At 40.2% G+C, this 18623-nt stretch overlaps 1 protein-coding gene across 2 annotated transcripts in view; it reads right to left on the bottom strand.

The window, feature by feature from the left end:
* Positions 1-18623, bottom strand: part of EPHX2 (epoxide hydrolase 2) — a 3146492-nt gene that overhangs the window by 428742 nt on the left and 2699127 nt on the right. The window lies entirely within an intron of this gene.

Here is an 18623-nt window from a genome sequence, read left to right as displayed (position 1 = left end):
GCAGTGGAGTTTTACAGTGTTAAGTTGCCAGCCCGGTGCCCAACCTTCCACAGAAGGCACAAACACGCACACACTCACACCTAGGGCCAATTTAGAGTGTCCAATCCACCTACTGCATGTCTATGAGATGTGGGAGAGGAGGACATGCAGACTCCGCACTGAAGGCACCCCAGCCGAGAATCGAAACGGAGAACCTCATGCTGTGAGGTGACAACACTAACAGCTGCACCACCGTGGCCGTAATTAGATATTTTACTGTCTTGTTTATTTGTATAAGAGAGCACTTGTCTTTAAGGGACTTGCTCTTCCTGATTTTGGCCATTTTACTTTTATTTTATACCCTGTTTAGATGAGAATTCCACCAGTGGGGTGTGTTTTTAATGTTTGTTTTCAGTTTGCTTGTGGTAGGTACGACAGCCTCTATGTAGCCATTCACATATATGTAAAGAGACTCTGTAAATAATTCTGCATAGGTAGTTGTGGTCTTGGGATTAGGGGCAGACTTCATTAAGTGTCAGAGCAGTCTCTTGAGCTGTTTATCTTTTTTGCTAAATGAACACTATATCCGTCTTAAACACAGGTAGTACCTATATTTTTATGGCATGCCATATCCAGGTTTCCTAAAGTGGTAGGAAGACACACAGACACATACACACACACACCCACAGACACACACACACACACACACACACACATACATAAACACACACACACATACACACACACACACACACACACACACATACACACTGTGTAACTTTGAGACACAGCTGCCATACTAATCATCCAAGCTACACACCTTCTTTTCACACAAGCATTTTTCAAGTGTCTTTTGTAGACAATAAGAAAGAAATTATATCCTTCACTTTCTAGTCACAAGCTGATGTTTTAGTACTGTATTCAACATCAGCAACTTAACCCTGATGAAAGGCTGTTGTTAGCCCAAAAGCTCAAGTAATTGCAAAACCTCTGTTGGTCCAATAGAAGGTGTTACACCACATCTGTGTTCTGGTGCATTGTGATTTCTGTTAGTTGATCAGCATGGCATTTTAACTAGTGATCTTAGAATTCGGATGCATATGATGTCTACCTACATTTCTTTTCTGCTTTCCTAGTACAGAGAATATCACAAATTATTTGATATTACTTCTTTACAGTGTTTTATTCGCTGTCAAACTTTTACTTTTACCCCACTATTACTACTGAAAACATTTAATGGCTTCAGTAACCGCTGTATCCTTCTGCACAAAGATCAAACTTGTTTTTCAGAAACACTTCAATTTAGAAATCTGTGTGTAAGCCCACAATTCTGCCATCACTATAATGTGAGACTTAAAGTTGTCTGACATTTTGAGGAGTTAGTACATTTGACTTTTTATATGGCACTTTGACATATGGACTATCCCGATGGGTACCTCTGAAAAGACAGTAAATTGCATAAGAAATATGTTCAAGTTCTGTGCAAATGGCAGTCGTGTATTAAAAATATGTTTCTATCATCTTGCACTGATTCTTGTGCAGTGGTATTGTGGTTAATAAGCATATGAGCAGAATATTGGACGTTTATAATCAATTACTTCAGTCAATTTTCTTTCTGATGCAAGTGTGCATAGTATCGTAGAATTTACTAAACTTTACCAGGAGTTTATTCATGTTGTATTATATCATAACAGTCTCAACTAGATGGCCATTATAATAAAAACAGGGTTAGAGTAACAACATTACATTCTCTGTTGTAAAAATAACAACCCTATCAAGAACAGGGTTATATATTTCAGTAGGAAGTAACTATTGTTCACAGCTGATAAAATGTTACAGCTATCAGTAGAGATAAGTCTACTAGCTGAATTTCTACTTACATCGACATATTTAGATGAGGCTAGCATATGGTCTACAAGCTCAAGCAATACAGAACATAATTTAAAAACAAAGAGGTCAGGAGAAATTCTGATTGTTATCTTTCAGATATGTGGAAGGAAGGAGGGGTCTAACATCTCCATGCTGCCAAGAGTGAGTGCTATCCGTTTATACATACTGGTAGAGCAGAAAATAATGAAAAATACATTTAGGGAGGATGATACTTCAAGGTTTTATCATCTCCAAGGATAACTTGAACTGGAAAGGCAGAGACAGAGAATAGTTAATATTTAATTACTCTTCAGATCTGCACTTTGACATATGGACTACCCTGACAGGTAATTCTAAAAAGACAGTAAATAGCATATAAATATGTTCAAGTCTTGTACAGATGGCATTTTACATTAAAAATATATTTCCATTTTCCTGCATTGATTCTAGTGCAGTGGTCTTACAGTTAGTATGCATATGGGCAGAAGATTTGATGTTTAGCTTTATTAATAGAATGTTTTGCAAGCAAATAAATTCAGGTAATAAAACTAAGACTCAAATATTACCAAATAGTGTTTGTGGTGTACAATTCCATTTATTGTCATTCATGTTAATTACAAAGCTTTCTCTTTAAAGTGAAATAGCATATAAAGAAAAAAATGCCCAGTTTTCATCTAGACATTTTTATTTTAAGAATCCAGATATGTTCATATAATTTTCTTTAAGGGACCCAGTTTATTTTTTTTATTTTTATTTTTTTTTTATTTTATTTAACATTTGTTGACCGGGAAAGTCCGACTAGGTTCCACAGATCCTGTTTTCAGTGGAGGCTCGGGGAGAAATGCTCCAGAAGCATGTTTTTAGAATGTGGGAGGAAGAGGAGTGCGGAGGAAACACGCGAACACAGGAGAACATGCAAACTCCACAGAAGGCACCCCAGCCGAGAATCAAACCAGAGAACCTCTTGCTGTGAGGCGACAGCATAAAACTTTATGTTTTAAAGTGGATCTTTGGGCTGAGTATCCATGTTTTGGCCACACAATATGAGTACCATTAAAATCTGACAATTTATTTGCCTTAAGTTACAAAACTGACAAATTTTGCCGGTGAAATATAGGTCTGTTAGACTCAAAATGTGTATCTAATGGAAAATCAGTCAATAGTAAGTGTTTTCTTGTTGCTACTTAATACTTTTAAACATTATTCAACAGCAAATGCAATAGGATGTCACTGACCGATGCTTGAGCTATAAACGTGTAAATGTTTTTTTATTACTCCTTTGCTTTGCTCAGAAATGCAAACCAGTGCATTAAGCATAAACTGCTTTTACTAAAACTGTTTGACCTTGATTTAGTAAGATTATGTTCCTTGTTTTTCTACTGAATAAATACGACAGTATTCTCTCTATGTTTTTTCACAGAATTTGTTAGGAAGTCTGCTGCGTCAGACCTAAGTTTATCATTAAGGAAAAGGCAATTGAAAACATGTTATCAAATACTGCACAATAAGCTGAGTTTAGAATGGAACCTCACAGATAAAAAAACAAATAATAATAAAAGAGAAACTGGGGTATGTCATCGAACATTAGTAATATAGGTGTAGTACTTTTATCCGTATATTTACAGACTTCTCCAGAAAGAAGCATTACCAAACTAACCTCCATTAAATAACAACAAATCATGTGTTTAGCAAAATTGGTTTATATGCATTAAAGTAAAAGCACCTTTACCTGAATTGTTATATCATCAAATTTCATTAATACAGCAACTGTCTGAAATGATTCACTAAACAGTGTCTGAGAAGATGCTTAAAACCTGGGTGTATTTTGATGAAACTGCTAATATCTTGCCAAATTCCAGATAAATACCATCTAATTAATGCAGCAACCCAAATATGAATGTAGTTATTTATTAATGCTTACTGACACTTCCAGTTTGTTTTTATTACAGACAAATGCTTCCTATGCTATTGTTGAAAAACAAGCTAAAATTATATGAAAATATCTCATGTATGTTACTCGGTTCCATGAACAAACAATTCTTATTTAAAATGCAATAGTTTTGTGCTCTGCTTTAGCATATTTAGCTAAGTGACAAATGATCAATAGTTTCATTTACCTTAGTCACATGGACAGCCTCATATATTTTGAGGAACTCTTGGGTACATTTCTGCATAGAAAGAGTTCCTTAAAAATCTACAGAAAAATGCTTGCATATTTCATACAGGCTAGCTGGAATCATAGTTTTTCTAATACTGTCACTGTGCTGTAGTTTTATTACACAGGTAGTGTTTGTCTTTTCGACTTTTCCCGGTTAGGGGTCGCCACAGCGGAACTCTGGTCCGCTAATGATTGGCAGTAGATTTTTTTATGATGCCGAGTTGCCAGCCCGACGCCCAACCTTCAGCGAAGGTATGCCGAGTGGCCTCCGAAAGACAGGTGATGTATACATGTTAAATTATGTATCATAAACAAGAATCACACACACACACACACACACACACACACACACACACACACACACACACACACACACACACACACACACACAATACTCTTCTGTTTGAATTGCATCACACTACAGTATCAACCAAACCAGGACACCTGGGTCAATATAAGAGTTTATGAGCAAATGTTAGTCAATTTAACAAGAACTGCTGATTAAACTGTAACCACTGATGCTAAACGGCTAAGCAGAAGAGTGTTCTAGAGTGATAGCAAACCTAGAAACCCTGTAAACAGTTTTTGACAAAGAGTACTGAAAACTGTAGCTTATCCAGATGCACAAAGTGTAGATACAAAATAATATATTGTAGATCAACAGAGTATGGATGTCAAGGCGGTACATATGTAATGATAACAGATATCCAAGCATTATGCAAGAGAAGAATTTGGTCTGAAAAATCTACCCAGCTATCATCGGTTATGTGAATGTATGCATGCATGTGTGTAAGTCAAACTGTAATTGCTTTTCATGAATGAGACAAAGCAAGTTTGTAGTGATTTATTCTTCAGCAGGGAACTTATCCACATGCGTTACAGGTAAGACAGCCATCTGACAAGTCAGAAATACTGAACTTGTCTTATTATAGTATAGCAGTATCAGAGTAATAATGAATTTGACATGCTGCTTGAGAAGAATACAGCTTTTGTTGTAGCAGTAGTGAGAAGTCCCATAGCCTTACGTCATAACTGCAGTATAGTGTGGTATTTAGCACTTTGATTGTATTATGAGTAAGAAGTCTTGCAGAGTCTTCAAGGCACTGATCTACTTTTGTTTCTTCAAAGTGATAGGGTATGTCATCAACAAAGCTTGAAAAAAGTAATAGTCCTATTACTGAGCCCTGTGTAACTCAACAGTGAACAGTTGAAGGCAATGGCTGAGAGGCTGCATTATTTTATTTGAAAGATTTTAAGTATTATATGGACTAAGCAGAAGGCCATTGTTACTTATGACCATGAGAAGCTTTGCAACATGAACAATGTTGAATTGAATATGGCAGGATATAAAGGCTGACATAGTCTTACTGTTAGCTTTCCCTCCTTGCTGAGAATTCAAGATAGGGTTCTGTTTATGTTGATGCTGTAATTCTAAATAAGTGCATTTTTATATAATATCTGGAAATGGAGAGAAAAGCTAAATGCAAGGATTGTTGTTTAACCCAATTTAGGCTCCTTTTAATGTAGGGCTACAATAAATGCCTGTTTCTTGATGTTAGGTGCAAACCCCTTCTTGACAGATCTGTTATTTAGTATTAGTAGTGGGGGAGGGATAGAGCTTGCTGAAAATTTCCAGAATTTGGTAGAAAATGTTGATTTAAGCCAGTGCAGGTTTTAGGTTATGGAATTGTTTATACATTAATTCTAAGAAAACTGCTTCATGGTGAAGACAGGATGGTCATACTAGGGAAATGTAGCAATCAGTCAAACTACTAGCTAATTGGATGTTTCATATCTATCATAAAAGAAAAAAAAAAAAACGTCAAAACCATTTTAGACCACAAAATGAACATGTCAAACCCAAGGAGTTGGTGTTTCAATCTATATTAGAGATGAATTCACCTCATGTCTAGTTAGACTTGACAACATTATGGAGTTACTCCATGATCCAGGTTATGGTATGTAAGACCTCCATTCAAGTCCTAGCCAGTTACAGATCCCCCCCATGGGTTATGATACCCACAAAGCCCACATAACCAAACTGAAGAGAATCCAAATTGTACCAAACACACTGGTTATGGAGAATTTCAATTATACCACCATCAACTGGGAAACCTATTCTAGCCCAAAGTTGCAAGCACAAAAGTTCCTTGATTTTGTGACTTCAATTGCCCTGGAGCAAATTGTCCATATCCCAACAAGAGGAACAAACTTTCTAGATCTGGTTCTCACCAATATGTCAAAAAAGTGCATTCCTGCAGTTGTTGTACCCTCATTAGTTAAAACTGAACACAAATCAGTCACCTTTGAACTGACACTAACACCAGAACTCACAAAGGGTGAAATCAAACAAAAAAACTTCACCAAGGCAAACTATACCCTCCAAGGTGAAGGCATAAATGCATTCCAAGCCACACCCCAAGCTGAAAGGGGTAACTATGCCAAAGCTTACACTAAAGCGCTGTACAATCACTTGCATAAGTGTATAAACTTGGCTGTACAAAATAGAATCAAAGCCCAAGTAAAATCAAGCTGCCGTGGTGGACGTCCAGCATCAACAAACTCTACAATAAATGCAAAAAGTTGCTGTCCAAGAAAACAAAGACAGAAACTCAGCAATGGAAAGGCACCCTCCTCAGCCTTAACAGGCAAATAAGATAACTTTTCAAATCCTCCAAGTGCTCCTTTGACAGAAACCTAGCAAGTACTGCCAAGGATAAGCATAAGGCCTTTTACAACTATGTATGTAACCTAAAGGGTAGGACCCAAACATGGGCAAAGCTGGTGGCCAATGGTATCACATACACTGACCACTCAGAGATAGCAAACCTGCTAGTGGTTAGGTTTGGAGAACATTTCGCTCCCTTATCCCTGCCTAACTTACAACAAACCTTACCTCAACCCCCCCCCCACCTTACATATCTGAAGAGAAGTTCCTCAAAGCCCTGTCCAAGGAAAAGAACATGGCCTCTATGGGATTAGATGACATCCCAGGTTGTCTTCTAAACAGGATAAAACATGAACTAGCATCATCACTAAGTACCCTTTTCAATCATAGCCTAGCCACAGGCTTTGTTCCTGTGGAATGGATAACAGCTACAGTTATTCCACTCCACAAAGGTGGCCTCGCAACAGACTCTGGGAATTACAGACCAATAAGCCTGACCAACCTCATCTGTAAGATCATGGAATATATAATTATGGACTTCATAAATAAAGACATAGATGACATCCAAACCCTGGATCCTACCTGATTCGGTTTCGTGAAGAGCAGATCCTGCCTGTTAAAACTGGTGGATTTCTTTGAAAGTGTGAATAATGCCACTGATGAGGACAAATCTGTGCACACAGCATACCTCAACTTGGCAAAGGCTTTCAACACAATCCCACACACAGGCATTACTGATAAACGTAGCAAACTGAATATAAATGCCTTTGTTGTAAGATGGGTTGCCAACTGGCTCACAAACTGGGCACACACTATCAAAGTGGGTGCCTCCACATCAACCCGCAGAGCAGCTGCCAGCAGGGTGCCACATGGGTCAATGCTGGGCCCCTACTGTTTGGTATATATTTCTCAGAAGTTTAGGTCAAAACTAAAGTGTTGTGACTGGCCAAATTTGCAGACAACTGCAAACTTGGTGCAATCATTGAATCCCCAAATGATGTCTGCATACTCCAGGATGGTCTCACACAGACCAAAAACTGGTTTAGTAGTCACAGTCTCAAACTGAAAGCAAAGAAATGCATCATCATTCCCTTTGGCGCAAACAATGTCCTTTCACACTATCAAATCTATAAGAATACCCTAAGTACCCATGACCTCGACCTTAACTTTGCCCACCACGTGGCTACCATTGTAAGGAAAGCTTTCCATGTAGCTCACTTGATTATTAAAGGCATCACCTCGAGAGCAAAAGAAGTTGTAACACCCCTATACATGGCACTTATCCAGACCATAATTGAGTATAATGCCCCATTTGGTATGTACAGTACTAAACACCTAGAGCAATTAGAGAGACCTCAGAGGTTTCTAACAAAGAAGATCAAGGGTCTACAGCATGTGCTTCATGTGGGCCAACTAAAATCCCTGTCAGTGTAATCTGTATCGTATAGACTTTTTAGGAGAGACTTATGTCTGGGCTTACAGAGCAACCCAATACCCAAACCTAATGAACTTACTGCATATCCTTAAATCAAATGGGTCTAGGGTTACCCATTCTAGGAACCTCCATCTTAAATAGGACATGCTGAAGAGACAGATTTAACTCCCAGTGACTGCCACATCTTTGGAACAGGCTACCAGTTCATGTGAAACAGAGTACCTCTATGACACTGTTCAAGTGGAACCTGAATGAGTGGATGGGGCACCATAAATTCTTACCAGGGACAGCACCCACAACCCTCCTGGACATTTGCAGCCATCACTAAATGCAATCTTGGGTATTGACTAGAACTTCTATGGTATTACATTGGGTTGAAACGGAAATGACCTCCAGGTCGATAGCCTAGTAATCTCCTATGATCCTAAGAGCATATGTTTTAGTATTGTGACAATAATAAAGAAATATTAATGTTTCTGGGATCTAAAATGTGAAGGAACCATGTAACAAAAGCAGATGTGTGTGTGTGTTCATAGGTTCATACTAGGCTGTCTGTCCTAGGGCATTTATAAGCCTAGCCAGAGTGTGTTTGGCGTTCGCCACCCATTTTAAATTAATTTTGCTATGCCCTTTTTCGAGGTTAGTATACTGTGCCTCTGTCTAACAGTGACACAGAAGTGATACCCGGGGTAAACCTACGATCTACCATCCACTCATCAAGATTCCTCTTGTAGAGAGTCAATGAGGGACTCTGCCTAACCTAGACTGGGATTTTATTCCAGAGTGAAGGGAGCCTCTGGGTTATGAATCTGTCCCTCCAGCATGTCCTATTTATTTCAGTGCTGAGGTTCAAGTCTCTCGAGCGTGTAGCTCGATGGGATTTGGATTTTCTGAGGTGCAGCATGTCCATTAATTCCGGGTTGGACATGGCTTTATACATCAGGCACAGATCGCCTCTGAGCAGGCAGTATGCCACTGAGTAGAGCTGGCGTTTCTTTAACCGGGCAGCATACGGCATCTGTTTGAGCCCTTTGATCCTCTTGGTGAGGTACTTTTGGGGTCTTTCCAGTTGCTGCAGGTATCTGGTAAGGTACATCCCAAAAGGGGCATTGTACTCAATTATGGGCCTGATGAGTAAAGAGGCACAATGACCTTCCCTGATCTAGATGTGAATCACTTCATGATTAGGTGGGCTATATAAAATGTTTTTCTAACCACTTTGGCGACGTGGTTGTCAAATGAGAGATTGCTATCAACTTGGGTCCCCAGGTCCCTAATTACTTCTTCTGTACTTAATAGATTACTTAATAGATTACCACCTATGTGGTAATTTGTGGGCACTTTGTTTTTGCCAAAGGGGATGACTATACACTCTGGCACCAGTTGTCTGTTTCTATGAGGCCCTTTTGGAGGATGCTTGCGTCAGCTGGAGAGTCGATTATGGCGCCCAGTTTGCAGTCATCTGCGAACTTGGTCAGCCACAGTCCTTCCATGTTGGCCTGTACCTCTGAGAAATACATACTGAACAAGAGAGGTCCCAGGACTGAGCCTTGTGGGACGCCACTTGTAACTGGTTTGGAGTCTGACATGGCTCCAGCAATTCTAACCATGTGGGTTCTGTCCTTGACCCAGTTTGCAACCCATCTAGTGACATAGGGGTTTATATTTAAGCTGGTGAGCTTATCTATAAAGCTCGAGTGGGGTATTTTATCGAAGGCTTTTGCGAGGTCCAGGTAGGCTGTGTGGACCACCTTCCCCTCGTCAACGGCCTTGGTGACTGTTTCAAAGAAATCAACCAGGTTTAAGAGGCTGGATCTGCCCTTCACAAAGCCAAACTGGGTAGGATCCAGTGTCTGTAGGTCCCCAATATCTTTATTTATGAGGTCCATGATGATCCTTTCCATAGCTGTGTGACCAAGCTAGTCAGGCTTATGGGGCGATAGTTTCCAGGATCTGTTGAGGCACCACCATTGTGGAGAGGGACCACTGTTGCTGTACGCCACTCTTTGGGTACATATCCTGTAGTAAGGCTGGGACTGAACAGTAGTTTTATGTTTGGGTTTAGCTCTTCTTGGAGTTCATGTAGGATGCAGCCCGGGACACCGTCTGGTCCCATTGATGCTGTGTTTTTTGCTTTGGAGAGGGCAGCTCTTACCTGAGCATCTGAGATGTCAGGGGGGCAGCACTCTGCTGGGATAGATACTTGCCCTTTTGGTGTGGGGGGGGGGGTTTGCGTTGAACCTGTCAGCTAGGATGTTGGCAATGTCTGTGGGTTCGGTGTATTTTTTGTAATTTTGGACTAATTCTGAGAATATCTGGGAATTGCCACCCAGGTTCCTAACATAACTAAAGAAAGCCTTGTGATTATCCTTAGTGTCCTGTGCAATTTTTCTCTCGAAGTTGGCCTTAGATGATTTTATGAGTGCCCGTAGTTTTTTGCTAATACTGATCAGAGATGCTTTCCCTTTTTGGGATTTTGCTCTATCATGTAGTAGCTTCCTCCTTCTATTGTATAGTTTGTTTATGGCTGGGGTCCACCAGACAGGACGTCTGCCTTTGGAGGATTGGGTCTTGGTTTTATTTGAGATTGCATGATCCATGCATTCCTGAAGGTGTTCATAGAATACGTTTATAAAGGATTCTGTGGTCTGGGCTGTATTTTCCACAGGCCCGGGGGCTTTGAAGGATTCCACCTCGGTTTTGAGGAGTGTGAAATTTGCTTTAGAGAAGTTTTTCACTGTGGTTTTCATGGCAGGGGATGAAGTCAGGATGTGAATATCCAGTGAGATTAGTTTATGGTCTGATCTTACCAGTGAGGGATACACTTCTGGTCTGGAGCATACAGTCCCCATGTTGGTGATGATCAGGTCCAGTATGTTTTCCCCTTTTGTGGGAGTGGTAACAAGTTGTTCCATAGCATTTGAGTTTATAAATTCTAGGAACCTTTGGGCTAGGATGTTGGAGCTAGAGTAATGCTCCCAGTCTATGTTTGGGTAGTTGAAGTCGCCCAATATAATGGTGTTTGGAGAGACCTTCATATTTTCCAGTGTTCTCAGGAAGGCCGAGTGGGGTTCCTGGGTTTGGGAGGGTGGTCTGTAGTAGGCTATAACTGGAAGGCAGTTTTACCCACTGTTAGTTGCACATGGATAGTCTCTGATGCTTCGTGCTGTGCCACCAACCTGGAAGTGTGGGTATCTTTGTTGAATATTGATACCCCCCCCCTCCTTTTGTGGTTCGGTCCAAGTTTTGGGGCCAAAAAGCATGGTATGAGGTATAACCTGGTAGTGCTGGGGTGCTCTCGGGAGCCTTGAACCAGGTTTCTGTTACTGCACAGATATCGATGTTCTCCATGCTAAAGAGAATTTTGAGTGCGTGCATCTTGAGGTTTAGACTTCTGGCATTGAGTAGCATTACTCTTAGTTTCTTATCCCTTGTAATACCTATGGAGGTGGGTTTGTCTTTTGAGCCTTGCCTAAAAAGGCACTATGGGGTAGCAAGAGCCTTTGCCAATATCCGAAAGCCCAGGGGTGACAGGTGCAAGCCGTCTCTAGCGAAGCATCGTGGCTTGTCGAGCATGTCATCCCAGGCTGACAGGCATTGGATCCCCTTTGAATGACACCAATACTTAAGCCAATTGTTGAAATTGATCATCTTGTCTTCATATTGTGGCATCATTCTTGGTGAAGGTAAGATGCTACTCAAGGTCAGGGTCATACCGGCCTGGGCTACATGCTCAGAGAGCTCCTCTGTCTCTTTTAATGTAGTCCAGGGAGGTACGTCTCAGGTCATTCACACCAGCATGGACAATGACTGAGTCATATTTGTACTTGCCTTGGAGTGACCTGAGTGCTTGTGTTATGTGGCAGATCCTAGCGCCCGACTGGCAGCTCACCGTGACCTTCTCCTTGTTCAGCCTGGTGAGCGGGACGTCAGTGTGCCTGGCGATAGAGTCACCTATTACAAGTGTATCAGGTGTGTTGTTTAGCCTTAAGGGCTGTGACTGTTCGGCACACTAGCTTTGTGAGCTATGTGTTGCACGTGTTTTGTTTTGGGGTAGAGGTTGCTAGGGTGTCTAATTTGGAGGACTCTGCTGCTTAGGCAGATTTTTATTTAGAACCTCCGAGTATGTTTTTGTGTGTTTATGTGTTTGGTTTGCTGTTGTGGTAGGTCTATGTGAGACTGGAATTGTAGTGAGTGTGGTTTCCTTCTCCTCCTGACTGGTTTCGCCAGTACTGAGTTGAGAGAGCTTAGCCTCCAGTATGGCTATATGGTTGCATCTCTCACATGTGTTGGAATTTGTTGGGAGGAGGAGAGGGTTGTCTGTGTACCTGAGGCAGTTGTAACATTGCCTCAAGATTCCCAGATTCACCAGCTGGACCGGAGAGGAGATTGACAACTGACGTTTGGACATGCTAGAATAGTATTGGGAATTCCTTTATAATTGAAAAAAAGGGCCAATGGAGAACAAGGTACTCAAGGGGAGTTTGTGAGGGTGTAGTGCTTTTAATTTTTTAGTGCTGACTTATATAATTGCTTTAGTGTGCAAGTGCCAGGTAACTTAAATGCAATGTGTTACAGGTAACTTAAATGCAAAAACGACAAACAGTAACTTTCATTCAAGTGAAACAAGGAAATAAGTACAGTAAGCAATGCAGATATCACTAGGGATCCACAGAAGCGTGGCAAAGCCGCATTTTAGGTGGAATTACCATTTCAGGGAAATAACAAGCAAACAAACAAGCATGCAAACAAAGCTAGACTCAGCAGGCCTGGATCTAGTCTATGCTACAGCAAACAAGGTGTACCAATTTCAGCAAGAATCAGTTCAAATATGCAGGCACTATAAGCCTTTAACCAGAAATTCCCAGCTCAGAAGGGCAGAGTCCAGCCTCTCCTCCCACAAGAGTGCAGACCACGAACCCTTTTAATGTAAAATAACTGGCCTGAAGCCCAAGTGCTTAAACCAGAATTAATACACTTTTAGAATAACAGACACTGAGCCCTCAATCAGCAGTTCCCAACTTAGAAGGATGTAAGCTACCTGTTCTGCCACTACAGTGCAGACCACAAACCTTCTTAATGTAAAACAACTGGCCTGAAGCCCAAGTGCTTAAACCAGAATTAATACACTTTTAGAATAACAGACACTGAGCCCTCAATCAGCAGTTCCCAACTTAGAAGGATGTAAGCTACCTGTCCTGCCACCACAGGGCAGGCTACAAACCTTCCTAATGTAAAACAACTGGTCTAAAGCCCAAGTGCTTAATCCAAAAAACTTAGAATGATAGCTACACTTTAATCAAGTTACTACCAAGCAGTAATAAATACAATTTAATACTTTAAAGAATGCCTGGATTAGTGCTCAAGTTATACAAACAAAGCTAGATTCAGCAGGTCTGGATCTAGTCTTTGCTACAGCAAACAAGGTGTACCAATTTCAGTAAGAAGCAGTTCAAATATGCAGGCACTATAAGCCTTTAACCAGAAATTCCCAGCTCAGAAGGGCAGAGTCCAGCCTCTCCTCCCACAAGAGTGCAAACCATGAACCCTTTTAATGTAAAATAACTGGCCTGAAGCCCAAGTGCTTAAACCAGAATTAATACACTTTTAGAATAACAGACACTGAGCCCTCAATCAGCAGTTCCCAACTTAGAAGGATGTAAGCTACCTGTTCTGCTACTACAGTGCAGACCACAAACCTTCTTAATGTAAAACAACTGGTCTGAAGCCCAAGTGCTTAAACTAAAAGGCTTAGAATGAGTTACACCAAGCAGTAATAAATACAATTGAGTACTTTTAAGATGACGCAAAAGCAAAATAAAGTAGGAAGGAAAATAAAGTAGGAAGCAAAATAAAATAGTTTTGTGTGTGTGAGTGTGAGTGTGAGTGTGAGTGTGTGTGTGTGTGCGTGTGTGTGTGTGTGTGTGTGTGCGCGCGTGTGTGTGTTTGCATGTACGCAGGTGGTATGTTTCTATGTAACAGAGAGAGGTTCTTGGGTCACTCTGCCTGTATGATGCTTTCTAATATGTTAATTGTTTCACCTTTGTTTATAGGCAAGAGAAAATTAAATATCAGAGGATGACTTAAGATATTGATCTCACCAGCAGAGTATGGCATGCAATTGGATCAGTGCATTCAAAATTAAAAAAGCAAAGTGGAAAGTACAGCAATGAATAGTAATAACCAGACAGATACCATACCAAATAGCATAGTATTTCTCAACTCAAGTGCTCATTACCTTGCTAAACCACAGACCAGAGTCAAGCTTGTACTCAGGCTCACTGTGAGTCTGGCTCACCTATCTCTGAACAAAACTACAGAAAAGTTTTTTATACATAATTATATAAAAGGATCCGGAGGAAAATAATATATACAGTATGGACGTATACAGAATACTGACATTAAATTAATAACCTAGAATCATTAATACTTGGTATCTTGTAAAGGAATCATGTTACAGCAATCATTGGGGTAATACAAGAAACAGATGTGTTCATTATTTATTATAACATGCAGCAGTCTTGGCCATGAAAACTGCAGGTAGAAAATGAGTAGGAAAGGGGTAGTGTGCAACAGAAGAGCAGCATGAGGAGAGAAGTGAGTGATTACAAGATGACAAGGGGAAGGTAAAAAAATAAATGCAAGGAAACTAAAGTGGTTGGCCTTCCCTAATGTGAGATGTGAGTGAGTGGAAGGTGATGGAAACATCACATTACATTGCAAACATTACAACAAAATCACCAAATTCGCCACAGGGGCATCCTACCATAGTCACCACTGTTTCTCACTTGCTGAACTGGGCTGGCTTGAACTCCCTCACCTCCTTCAATGGTATCAACTCTCACTCACCCACAAACTAGTAAACCATCCACTAAATGTCCCATCCCTCCAGAATCTATTCCAACCCTATCGCACCACCAGACCACTAAGATCCAGCAACAAAAATCACTTGCAGATCACTAAAGCCAATAACTCTGCTGGTGAAGCACTATTCTCTTGCACCATAGCCAAATTATGGAACTCCCTCCCACCCACAATTACCTCCATACCATCATGCACCCACTTCAAAACTTTACTAAAAGCGCACCTAAAAACATGCTGGCTATGCCCTTGCAACTCCCACTCTAATATCACCCACTCCATCCAAACCCTACCTTTCTTTCCACTCCACTAACTACCTTGATTATAGCAAGCTCAGATACTCATAAGCCAATACTTATTATACAGTAGGAACTTCTTCTTGTAACATTTGTTAATGTCTGTTATGTACTTCACAGATAAAGATTCTAGTTGTCTACTGATGTACTATGTTCGTCATCTGTAAATATGTTGTAAGTAATTGCTATGTAAATTGTTAATCGCTATGTAATCCAATGTAACTACTGTCTGTTTATTTTAACTGTGTAGCTATTCTCCCCGGGCCTCCGCTGAAAATGGACCTACGTCCAGTCGGACACTCCCAGTCAACAAATATAAATAAATAAATAAATAAACATGATAAAACAGAGGACTTTTTAGGGTCATGTAACAGCTACAGAAGAGCTTATAGCATATTGGAATAAAACAAGTACATGGAATGTAGAGGTGATTTACACTGTAAAGCTGCAGCATTTAGAGCCTGGTAACAGAATAATACTTCTGAGAACTGCCAGTGGAGTGGGTATTGTAATTCTTTATTCATTTCACAAGCGTAGAATCCTAGACTGTCTGGCTAACTTACAAAGTGCTTTTATTTGTAGCTAGGACAAACCATGGTCCATTTAAAGGACATGTTCCCAAGTGTTGGGATCTCTGGAAGAATTATGGGGAAACTGCTATGAGCAAACTGGGAAGTTGGGGGAATGGGCATCTGAAATCAGATTAAGCCTGAACACAGTTACAATTCACTCCCTTCTGTCACTGCTAAGTTGCGGAAGGGGACATCAGATATCAAATTAAGCTTGTGCTCAGTTGCAGTGCACCTCCTTCTGTAACTGCCAAATTGGGGAAGGGACATCAGAAATCAGATTAAGCTTGTACCCAGTTGCAGTGCACCCCCTTTTGTAACTGCTAAGTTGGGGAAGGGGACATCAGAAATTAGATTAAGCTTGTACGCAGTTACAGTGCACCCTTTTCTGTCACTGCTAAATTGGGGGAGCGGATAACAGAAAGATTAAGCTACAGCCCAGTTACAGTGCATCTCCTTCTGTAAGTGCTAAATTGGGGGAAGGGACATCTGAAATCAGATTAAGCTTGTACTCAGTTACAGTGTACCCCCATCTGTCACTGCTAAGTTGGCAGAGGTGACATCAGAAATCAGATTAAGGTTGTACCCAGTTACAGGGCACCCCCTTCTGTCACTGCTAAGGTTCTTACATTTTGTGTTTGAAAATTATGTCAGCATCTGTTGTCTGCCAGGTTTATGAGCCTGCAAATTTTATTAAGGGTTTCCTGAAGTTTTGCTAAAGAGTAAGATCACAATTAAGAGTGCAGACTTTCCTTTAGCAGTAACATAGCAAGGGATAATAGTCTGGTGAGTTTCTATGTCAGCTCAAGTTGTGCTATAGCTATCCTAATAATGATCACACCATTAATATGTTTTTAATACATTGACAGCTTCATATATCTAAAGACCCTATGAAGTACTTGTAAGAAGTGTCAAAGGTGACAGGGGCTCCTCTTGACCAATGATTTTAGGTGCTGCAAATGAAGAGAGACCATCTCGTTGATTCAGAAACAAGTCCACAGGTCATGTTAACAGATGTGGAAAATAGGCTATCTTTCTATAATACGATACAATTATATTCAAAGACACATTAGTTATAATGATGAAAGACCTCATTATTGGCTAATTTGCATGTCTCTAAATCCATGTTAACCACCATCAGTGCAGATCATCATTTTTCCATGACAGCAGCAGTGGGCAATGCTTTGTGTTAACACACGCAACCCCTATTCACTCCCACCCCTCAAACACATATACCACATACCTCATATCTGTCCCTGTATCATCAGAATGTGCTCCATGTCTCCCTTTTCCTGCCATGTTTCCTAACATACTCCTCCTCATTAACATACAACTCGTAACAAACATCTCCTCTCAGTTAAGATGCACTTACTACAAGGGGACAACATTTGGTTGGGTTGCACGGCTAGGCTTATAAAGGCCCTGGTGGTTGCTAGTCTAGTATATACTTAACCTATAAGATGAACTCCAAACTCTCAAGAAATAGCTAATAGGCCAAACACCTATAGTCAGTACCTCAAAAAACAAATGCACTGCTACTTGGAACCAACCAAAAATAGCCAAAGCACCTAGCTTCCTTAACATTAAAGATATTAACAATACCGCCATAGAAACTACCACATCCTTCAAAAACCCTGGCATCTGGCTATAGCAATGTCTTAACTTTCAACTACACATTCAAAACACATGCAAGAAGATCAAAACACTACTGGTCTAGGCAAACAAGCTGTCACCTCTTCTGTCCAAACCAGCCAATGTTGCCATAGTTAAAGGAATTCTCTTATCTTATTAAACGAGCACTCAGATAGCTGCTCCTCACCCACATACTTCTTTAGTAACACAGCACAGTACACCCAGTGCTGGATGTGCTGTGCTGTGTTATTAAAGAAGTTTGTGGGCGAGCACCAGCTATCTGAGTGCTTTTCTCTTTTGAATTGTGATTGTTTGACACTTGGTCTGTGGTTGTAACCCTAAAACGCATCTATAAAAATATATACAATTGTATAATTAGTTAGTATTGTTATTACACATAATTTTGAATAAAGTGGAAAAAAGAGAACCAGAAAAAGAAAAAAATAGTAAGAAAAAATGTATGATGATGGAAACAAAATAGACACTTAAATTACAATTGATTTAAAATGTTTTTTAAAACCAACTGTCATGTAAACAATGTTGCAATTTTTTAAGTTCCAGTGCACTTTTAATTGAACAGTAGTAGTTTAGTCCAGGCTTCCAAAAAAGAGTTCAGCTTTAATTACCACATGAGTTCATGTTTCTTCCAGAATATTCAGGATGTCTCCTTCAAGATCACCCATGCCTATGCGATCCAGGATCTGGAACTTAAAACCTGTGTGTCTCTTATGAAGAGAAAGGTGTTTGGCTAGTGCATTATTTTTACATCCAGAGCGGATTTCTGACAGATGACATGAAATCCTACACTTGAGTTTATTTACAGTCTTGCTCACATAGAATGCATCACATTCATTGCACTGTGCCCTGTAAATTACTTTTGTAGTGTTACAGTCATCCCCTGCACTGGTCTTAATGATTTTTTTAAATAAGGGCAATAAAAAACTATCACCTTGCTGTAAAAATATACAAAATTTACAATTAGTTTCACATCTTTTAGTGTTTCTCTCATATGGGCTATGTTTAAATTCAAACAAATTTCTAATGTTCCTGGCCTTCCTATAAATAAAGGATGGGGCTTCACCTAAGATGTTAATCAGAAAAGGGTTTCCTGTGACAATGTCCCAGTTTTCTTCAATAACATTTTTGATACTGTGAT

Source organism: Protopterus annectens, chromosome 2.part1 (genome assembly GCF_019279795.1).
Source record: "Protopterus annectens isolate FY-2018-M chromosome 2.part1, PAN1.0, whole genome shotgun sequence".
Lineage (NCBI taxonomy): Eukaryota > Metazoa > Chordata > Ceratodontiformes > Protopteridae > Protopterus > Protopterus annectens.
The sequence above is the reverse complement of the archived record's forward strand: the minus strand, read 5'-3'. Positions and strand labels throughout refer to the sequence as shown.